The 8682-nt window shown below is 43.8% G+C and overlaps 1 long non-coding RNA gene across 1 annotated transcript; it reads right to left on the reverse strand.

The window, feature by feature from the left end:
- Positions 1–4297: 4297 nt before the first annotated feature.
- Positions 4298–8387, reverse strand: LOC141567444 (uncharacterized). Its single transcript, XR_012490041.1, has 2 exons — positions 8040–8387; positions 4298–5802 (listed from the first exon to the last, which is right to left on the reverse strand). It is a non-coding gene; the product is annotated as an uncharacterized LOC141567444 (long non-coding RNA).
- Between the last annotated feature and the right edge of the window lie 295 nt (positions 8388–8682).

An 8682-nucleotide genomic window follows, 5' to 3' on the forward strand; every position in this document is an offset into this window, starting at 1 on the left:
TGGCAGGCGGGGTCCCTGCTCCCGCTCCCCACGTAAGAACGCAGGACATGGTGAGGCCAAAAAGGAACACCCACGGAGCCACAGATAGGGGAGTCATACCACTATAGTCTCGCTGGCGGCTGGGCTGGACACACAGGAAGCAGGAGCCACACTGTCCGCAACCCGCCATCCACTAGTCTCTGCCAACCACCCTCACCTGCTAGGCTGCAATCCCCCTCTCTGGGATCCGTAATCCACACTCCACCACGCCAAAACGTCACCACCGTGCCACCCCTTGCTAGCTTAGCTGCGGCAGTTATATCAGTGGCTAATGGCTAACCGGTCACAGCCGATGGCCAACTAGTCACAGCTGATAACCATCTACTACCTGAGCCAGCACCTTTCTATGGGAGGCCGAGAGCCTGGAAACTGCACCCCTGGCTCTGTCCCCACAGGTCCTTCATGTAAGAAGAAATAAAACCGTGCAAATAGCTCTGACCCCTGGAGAGGAGCCTGACCCCACGTTCACCGCCAGGCATCTAGAGTCCTGTGTTGCCAACCCTCACCCCTTTCCTCGCTTCCTTCAGCTCCGCAAGCTCCAAGGACATCCGACCCTCTGTCGCCTTCCGTCAGGCACCCCAACACCCACCGCCAGGCTGCTCCTCGGCCTCCTCGGTGCCTCCGTCGTGGACACTTCCTCCAATTCTCTAGGGATCTGACTCTCTTGCAGGCTCAGGAGAACAGGTCTTGGCGGAGTGAGGAGGGATATTTTGCGTTTCCGCCGAGCTCCCCAGCGATACCGAAACTGCCGGACCCAGACCCGCCTTGGGCAACAGGCTTTGGCCCTCTCCCCTGGTCTGCGCTGGACACAGAAAACCCGGGCCGCACAATGGACACCGCGATCCCTGCCACCTAGTCCCGCGCCCGGCTTCCCACACCCAGCCCGCCCGACTTCCCCACCGTTCCCCCAGGCTGGAGTTTCCCAACCCTCTCAAAGATCAGCTGCTACCCGCTCGGGCTTCCTCCCTCGCTGGAGTCCCCTCCCGGCCTCTGCTCCGTCCTTCCGCCCCCTCCCGTCTCCGCTTCCTGCTTCCCCGCCCCACCCGTTCATCCCTCCCCACTCCCTGGATTCCACGTTCCCCAGTGGATCTAATCTCCCTCCCACCCTGCTTCCGCCTCCTACAGTCCCAGTTAGCTGGTTCCGCTGTGGCCACCCACTCAGCCCTAAACCACGCCCTCCACCCCACCCCCACCCCAGCGCCCCTGGGCATTAGTGCCTACGTGTCACTGCCTCTGCATCCTTTTAGGGACGCCCTCTGCTCCCTCCGTTTTCTTCAAGTTTTCTCTTTTGCTCCCCATTCGTATGAGTGATCACCCCACGATGGACTCCCCAAATCACGTGTTTAGTCCCAGTGTCCAGGGCACTCATCCGAGCAGACTGAGACTAGGATTGGCCCTCAGCAATATAAAAAGCACACTTAAAAAAAAGGGATGAGCAGTTCTACATTTAACTGTTAGGGGGTTTTCATTGACACAATGATGTCAGTTAGAACTGATGGCTATCAAAAGCACAGTGAAAAAAAAGAAAGGAGCAGTGCTACGTTTAACTGGGTGTTTTCATAACTGTTAGGGTGTCTGCACTGAAACAATGACGTCAGTTAGGACTGATGGACTATGGAAAGCCCCTTAAACGAAAACAGAAGGGAGTTCTACATTTCACTGGGTGTCTGCACTGACACAATGACGTCAGTTAGGACTGATGGACTATGGAAAGCCCCTTAAACGAAAACAGAAGGGAGTTCTACATTTCACTGGGTGTCTGCACTGACACAATGACGTCAGTTAGGACTGATGGACTATGGAAAGCCCCTTAAACGAAAACAGAAGGGAGTTCTACATTTCACTGGGTGTCTGCACTGACACAATGACGTCAGTTAGGACTGATGGACTATGGAAAGCCCCTTAAACGAAAACAGAAGGGAGTTCTACATTTCACTGGGTGTCTGCACTGAAACAATGGCGTCAGTTAGAACAGATGGCTATATAAAGCACACTGAAAAAGAACAGAAAGGAGCAGTTAAAGGCAAGAGCTTCGAACCGGTAAACCTTTACACATCCCCACTACTAGCTGGGGGCTAAGACTCTCCACTTGGATTTATCTGTCAGCCACCTCCGCTAAATCTTACCTGAATCTTACCTAAACCTTACCTAAATCTGGCACATCTCCCCCGGAGTCATCGCAGGAGGCACAGGTGGCTCTCCTTTAAGTGGAACTGTAAATACTTTAAAACGATTTTAAAATTTGTTTTTACACCGGTGGTGGCCTCTCTGTATCACTGTTCAGTGATCTTTAAAAGTGCCCAGGCACAGAAGCAGCCTCACCAGGTCTAAAATCCTATCTGAGACTAAATACCTATTCATTATGTTTTCCAAGGAGACGATCATTTCACTTGGTAAATGGATGCTCACCCAAATTCTATTCCACATCAAGGAGACATTTCTCAAAGATAAATTGATGTTACCTTTACTAAAGAAATTAGAAATGTATCCAAACCCACCGACATTCATAAAATGGTCATGTTCACTTACAATTAATAGTAAACCTCACCTTGCAATCGAAAAGATTGCCAGTGTTACTGAAAACCAGTTTGTTAAACTTGTGAGAAAGATGACTTCTTTCTTTAAGAAGAAGAATCCTGATGTACCCAAGTGTGAAACTATGGTTTGACAAAAGAAAACTATAAAGGTACATGGAAAACGATCACAATTTCTGAATGAACAACCTTTTGCTTTCCTGGATGAATCACAAGCAAAACGATTCAATGATTTATCATCACAAATTGAAAATATCTGTAATTAAAAATATTTCTTCAAGAAGCTGTATCAGTCATGTGCTTTCATCATTTTACCGCATCTGATTGCCCGACTAAGAAGCGAATTTGAAGGGTGGCCTGGGTGGCTCGATCGGTTAGAGTGCAATGCTGGTGACACCGGCGTGGCCGTTAGATTCCACACGAGCGGAGCTGTGCCCTCCACAACTAGATGGAGAGCAACAAGTCCTGGAAAACCACACCAAATAAAATTGTGACAAAGTAAAAACGGAGATGAATTTGAAACCCAATGAAAGTATTGGTAAACACAATGCAGTCTCTGGCCTGTTTCTGTGGTGAGGCCTGAGTTAAAGGGGCTCAGGCGAAGGTGGGGCAGGGCCCAGGCATGGGGGTGGGGAGGACATCTCAAGGGCATGGGTTTAGAGAGCTGAGGAGGGCAGGCCCAAAGGCTACATTTGGAGAGTTGGGTCCTGAGTGGCGTTGAGGACCACCTGCCCATAGGACATTCTCCAGGGAGTCGGAGTCCACACTCTGGGTAGTTTGAGAGGACAATTTTTTTTTTTTTTTTTTTTTCTGTATTGATGCTTTCTTTTCTTTTCTTTTTTTTAAAAAATTTTATTTTATTAAATTTATTGGGGTGACAATTGTTAGTAAAATTACATAGATTTCAGGTGTACAATTCTGTATTACATCATCTATAAATCCCATTGTGTGTTCATCACCCAGAGTCAGTTCTCCTTCCATCACCATATATTCGATCCCCCTTACCCTCATCTCCCACCCCCCACCCCCCACCCCCCTTGCCCTCTGGCAACCACTAAACTATTATCTGTGTCTATGAGTTTCTGTTTCTCATTTGTTTGTCTTGTTCTTTTGTTGTTTTTGGTTTATATACCACATATCAGAAAAACAGACACATAGACCAATGGAATAGAATTGAGAACCCAGAAATAAAACCACATGAATATGGGCAACAACTTTTAACAGTGAAGGTTGTTTGCATTCCAACTAGATTGAAACAACTGCTTGACTAGGAGCTTTAGGTTATAAAAAGCACACTTAAGAATAAAAAAAGGAAGTTAAGAACAACAACATTTCACTGTTAAGGCTGTTTTCATCCCATTTCAATGTTAAGGCTGTTTTGATACCAAAGGTTGAAACAATGACTTCAGTTCCAACTGATGGATATAAAAAGCACACTGAAAAAGAACAGAAAGGAGCAGTTAAAGGCAAGAGATTCCAACCAGTAAGCCTTTTCCATCCCCACTACTAGATTGAAGGCTTAGACTCTCCACTTGCATTTATCTGTCAGGGACCTTACCTAAATATGGCAAATCTCCCGCGGAGTCCTCTCAGGAGGCACAGGTGGCTCTCCTTTAAGTGGAACTGTAAATACTTTCAACGTTTTTAAATTTTGTTTTTACAGTGGTGTTGGCCTTCTTTATTACTGTTCAGTGATCTTTACAAGTTAAGGCCCAGGCACAAACAAGTGGAACAGTGAATACTTTCAACGTTTTTAAATTTTGTTTTTACAGTGGTGTTGGCCTCTCTGTATTACTGTTCAGTGATCTTTACAAGTTAAGGCCCAAGCACAGAACAAGTGGAACTGTAAATACTTTCAACGTTTTTAAATTTTGTTTAAGTGGAACTGTGAACACTTTAAACGTTTTTAAATTTTGTTTTTACAGGGGTGTTGGCCTCTCCGTATTACTGTTCAGTGATCTTTACAAGTTAAGGCCCAGGCACAGAACAAGTGGAACTGTGAATACATTAAAAGGTTTTAAATTTTGTTTTTACAGTGGAGTTTGCCTTCCTGTATTACTGTTCAGTGATCTTTACAAGTTAAGGCCCAGGCACAGAACAAGTGGAACTGTGAATACATTAAAAGTTTTTAAATTTTGTTTTTACAGTGGAGTTTGCCTTCCTGTATTACTGTTCAGTGATTTTCAGAAGTTAAGGCCCAGGCACAGAACAAGTGGAACTGTGAATACATTAAAAGTTTTTAAATTTTGTTTTTGCAGGGGTGTTGACCTCTCCGTATTACTGTTCAGTGATCTTTACAAGTTAAGGCCCAGGCACAGAACAAGTGGAACTGTGAATACATTAAAAGTTTTTAAATTTTGTTTTTAGAGTGGAGTTTGCTTCCTGTATTACTGTTCAGTGATCTTTACAAGGCCCAGGCACAGAACAAGTGGAACTGTGAATACATTAAAAGTTTTTAAATTTTGTTTTTACAGGGGTGTTGGCCTCTATATATTACTGTTCAGTGATGTTTACAAGATAAGGCCCACATACAGAAGAAGCCTCACCAGGTCTGAAGTCCTATCTCAGACTAAATACCTATTCATTATGTTTTCCAAGGAGATGATAATTTCACTTAGTAAATGGATGCTCACCCAAATTCTATTCCATATCAAGGAGACATTTCTCAAAGATAAGTTGATATTACCTTTACTAGAGAACTTAGAAACGTATCTAAACCCACCGACATTCATAAAATGGTCATGTTCACTTACAATTAATGGGATACTTCACCTTGCAATCGAAAAGATTGCCAGTGTTACTGAAAACCAGTTTGTTAAACTTGTGAGAAAGATGACTTCTTTCTTTAAGAAGAAGAATCCTGATGTACCCAAGTGTGAAACTATGGTTTGACAAAAGAAAACTGTAAAGGTACATGGAAAACGATCACAATTTCTGAATGAACAACCTTTTGCTTTCCTGGATGAATCACAAGCAAAACGTTTCAATGATTTATCATCACAAATTGAAAATATCTGTAATTAAAAATATTTCTTCAAGAAGCTGTATCAGTCATGTGCTTTCATCATTTTACCGCATCTGATTGCCCGACTAAGAAGCCGAATTTGAAGGGGTGGCCTGGGTGGCTCGATCGGTTAGAGTGCAATGCTGGTGACACCGGCGTGGCCCGTTAGATTCCACACGAGCCGGGGAGCTGTGCCCTCCACAACTAGATGGAGAGCAACAAGTCCTGGAAAACCACACCAAATAAAATTGTGACAAAATAAAAACGGAGATGAATTTGAAACCCAATGAAAGTATTGGTAAACACAATGCAGTCTCTGGCCTGTTTCTGTGGTGAGGCCTGAGTTAAAGGGGCTCAGGCTAAGGTGGGGCAGGGCCCAGGCATGGGGGTGGGGAGGACATCTCAAGGGCATGGGTTTAGAGAGCTGAGGAGGGCAGGCCCAAAGGCTACATTTGGAGAGTTGGGTCCTGAGTGGCGTTGAGGACCACCTGCCCATAGGACATTCTCCAGGGAGTCGGAGTCCACACTCTGGGCAGTTTGAGAGGACAATTTTTTTGTTGTTGTCCTCTATTGTTGCTTTATTTTCTTTTCTTTCTTTTTTTTTAAATTTTATTTTATTATATTTATTGGGGTGACAATTGGTAGTAAAATTACATAGATTTCAGGTGTCCAATTCTGTATTACATCATCTATAAATCCCATTGTGTGTTCGTCACCCAGAGTCAGTTCTCCCTCCATCACCATATATTCGATCCCCCTTACCCTCATCTCCCACCCCCACCCCCCACCCCCCTTACCCTCTGGCCACCACTAAACTATTATCTGTGTCTATGAGATTCTGGTTCTCATTTGTTTGTCTTGTTCTTTTGTTGTTTTTCGTTTATATACCACATATCAGAAAAACAGACACATAGACCAATGGAATAGAATTGAGAACCCAGAAATAAAACCACATAAATATGGGCAACAACTTTCAACAGTGAAGGTTGTTTGCATTCCAACTAGATTGAAACAACTACTTGACTAGGAGCTTTAGGTTATAAAAAGCGCACTTAAGAATAAAAAGAGGAAGTTAAGAGCAACAACATTTCACTGTTAAGGCTGGTAGCATCCCATTCAATGTTAAGGCTGCTAGCATCACATTCAATGTTAAGCCTGGTAGCATCACATTCAATGTTAAGGCTGGTAGCAGCATCCCATTCAATGTTAAGGCTGGTAGCATCACATTCAATGTTAAGCCTGGTAGCATCACATTCAATGTTAAGCCTGGTAGCAGCATCCCATTCAATGTTAAGCCTGGTAGCATCACATTCAATGTTAAGCCTGGTAGCAGCATCCCATTCAATGTTAAGGCTGGTAGCATCCCATTCAATGTTAAGGCTGCTAGCATCACATTCAATGTTAAGCCTGGTAGCATCATATTCAATGTTAAGGCTGGTAGCATCCCATTCAATGTTAAGGCTGGTAGCATCACATTCAATGTTAAGCCTGGTAGCAGCATCCCATTCAATGTTAAGGCTGGTAGCATCACATTCAATGTTAAGCCTGGTAGCAGCATCCCATTCAATGTTAAGGCTGCTAGCATCACATTCAATGTTAAGCCTGGTAGCAGCATCCCATTCAATGTTAAGGCTGGTAGCATCACATTCAATGTTAAGCCTGGTAGCATCACATTCAATGTTAAGCCTGGTAGCAGCATCCCATTCAATGTTAAGGCTGCTAGCATCACATTCAATGTTAAGCCTGGTAGCAGCATCCCATTCAATGTTAAGCCTGGTAGCAGCATCCCATTCAATGTTAAGGCTGGTAGCATCCCATTCAATGTTAAGGCTGCTAGCATCACATTCAATGTTAAGCCTGGTAGCATCACATTCAATGTTAAGCCTGGTAGCAGCATCCCATTCAATGTTAAGGCTGCTAGCATCACATTCAATGTTAAGCCTGGTAGCAGCATCCCATTCAATGTTAAGGCTGGTAGCATCACATTCAATGTTAAGCCTGGTAGCATCACATTCAATGTTAAGCCTGGTAGCATCACATTCAATGTTAAGCCTGGTAGCAGCATCACATTCAATGTTAAGGCTGGTAGCAGCATCCCATTCAATGTTAAGTCTGGTAGCATCACATTCAATGTTAAGCCTGCTTGCATCACATTCAATGTTAAGCCTGGTAGCATCACATTCAATGTTAAGCGTGGTAGCATCACATTCAATGTTAAGCCTGGTAGCAGCATCCCATTCAATGTTAAGGCTGGTAGCATCCCATTCAATGTTAAGGCTGTTTTAATCACAAAGGTTGAAACAATGACGTCAGTTAGAACAGATGGCTATATAAAGCACACTGAAAAAGAACAGAAAGGAGCAGTTAAAGGCAAGAGCTTGAACCGGTAAACCTTTACACATCCCCACTACTAGATTGAAGGCTTAGACTCTCCACTTGCATTTATCTGTCAGCAACCTTACCTAAATCTGGCAAATCTCCCGCTGAGTCCTCGCAGGGGGCACAGGTGGCTCTCCTTTAAGTGGAACTGTGAATCCTTTCAACGTTTTTAAATTTTGTTTTTACAGTGGTGTTGGACTCTCTGTGTTACTGTTGAGTGATCTTCACAAGTTAAGGCCCAGGCACAGAACAAGCCTCACCAGGTCTGAAGTCGTATCTGAGACTAAATACCTATTCATTATGTTTTCCAAGGAGATGATCATTTCACTTAGTAAATGGATGCTCACCCAAATTCTATTCCATATCAAGGACACATTTCTCGAAGATAAGTTGATATTACCTTTACTGGAGAAATTAGACATGTATCTAAACCCACCACCGACATTCATAAAATGGTCATGTTCACTTACAATTAATAGTAAACCTCACCTTGCAATCGAAAAGATTGCCAGTGTTACTGAAAACCAGTTTGTTAAACTTGTGAGAAAGATGACTTCTTTCTTTAAGAAGAAGAATCCTGATGTACCCAAGTGTGAAACTATGGTTTGACAAAAGAAAACTGTAAAGGTACATGGAAAACGATCACAATTTCTGAATGAACAACCTTTTGCTTTCCTGGATGAATCACAAGCAAAACGATTCAATGATTTATCATCACGAGTTGAA

This window comes from Rhinolophus sinicus, linkage group LG11 (genome assembly GCF_036562045.2).
Source record: "Rhinolophus sinicus isolate RSC01 linkage group LG11, ASM3656204v1, whole genome shotgun sequence".
NCBI classification, from domain to species: Eukaryota; Metazoa; Chordata; class Mammalia; order Chiroptera; family Rhinolophidae; genus Rhinolophus; species Rhinolophus sinicus.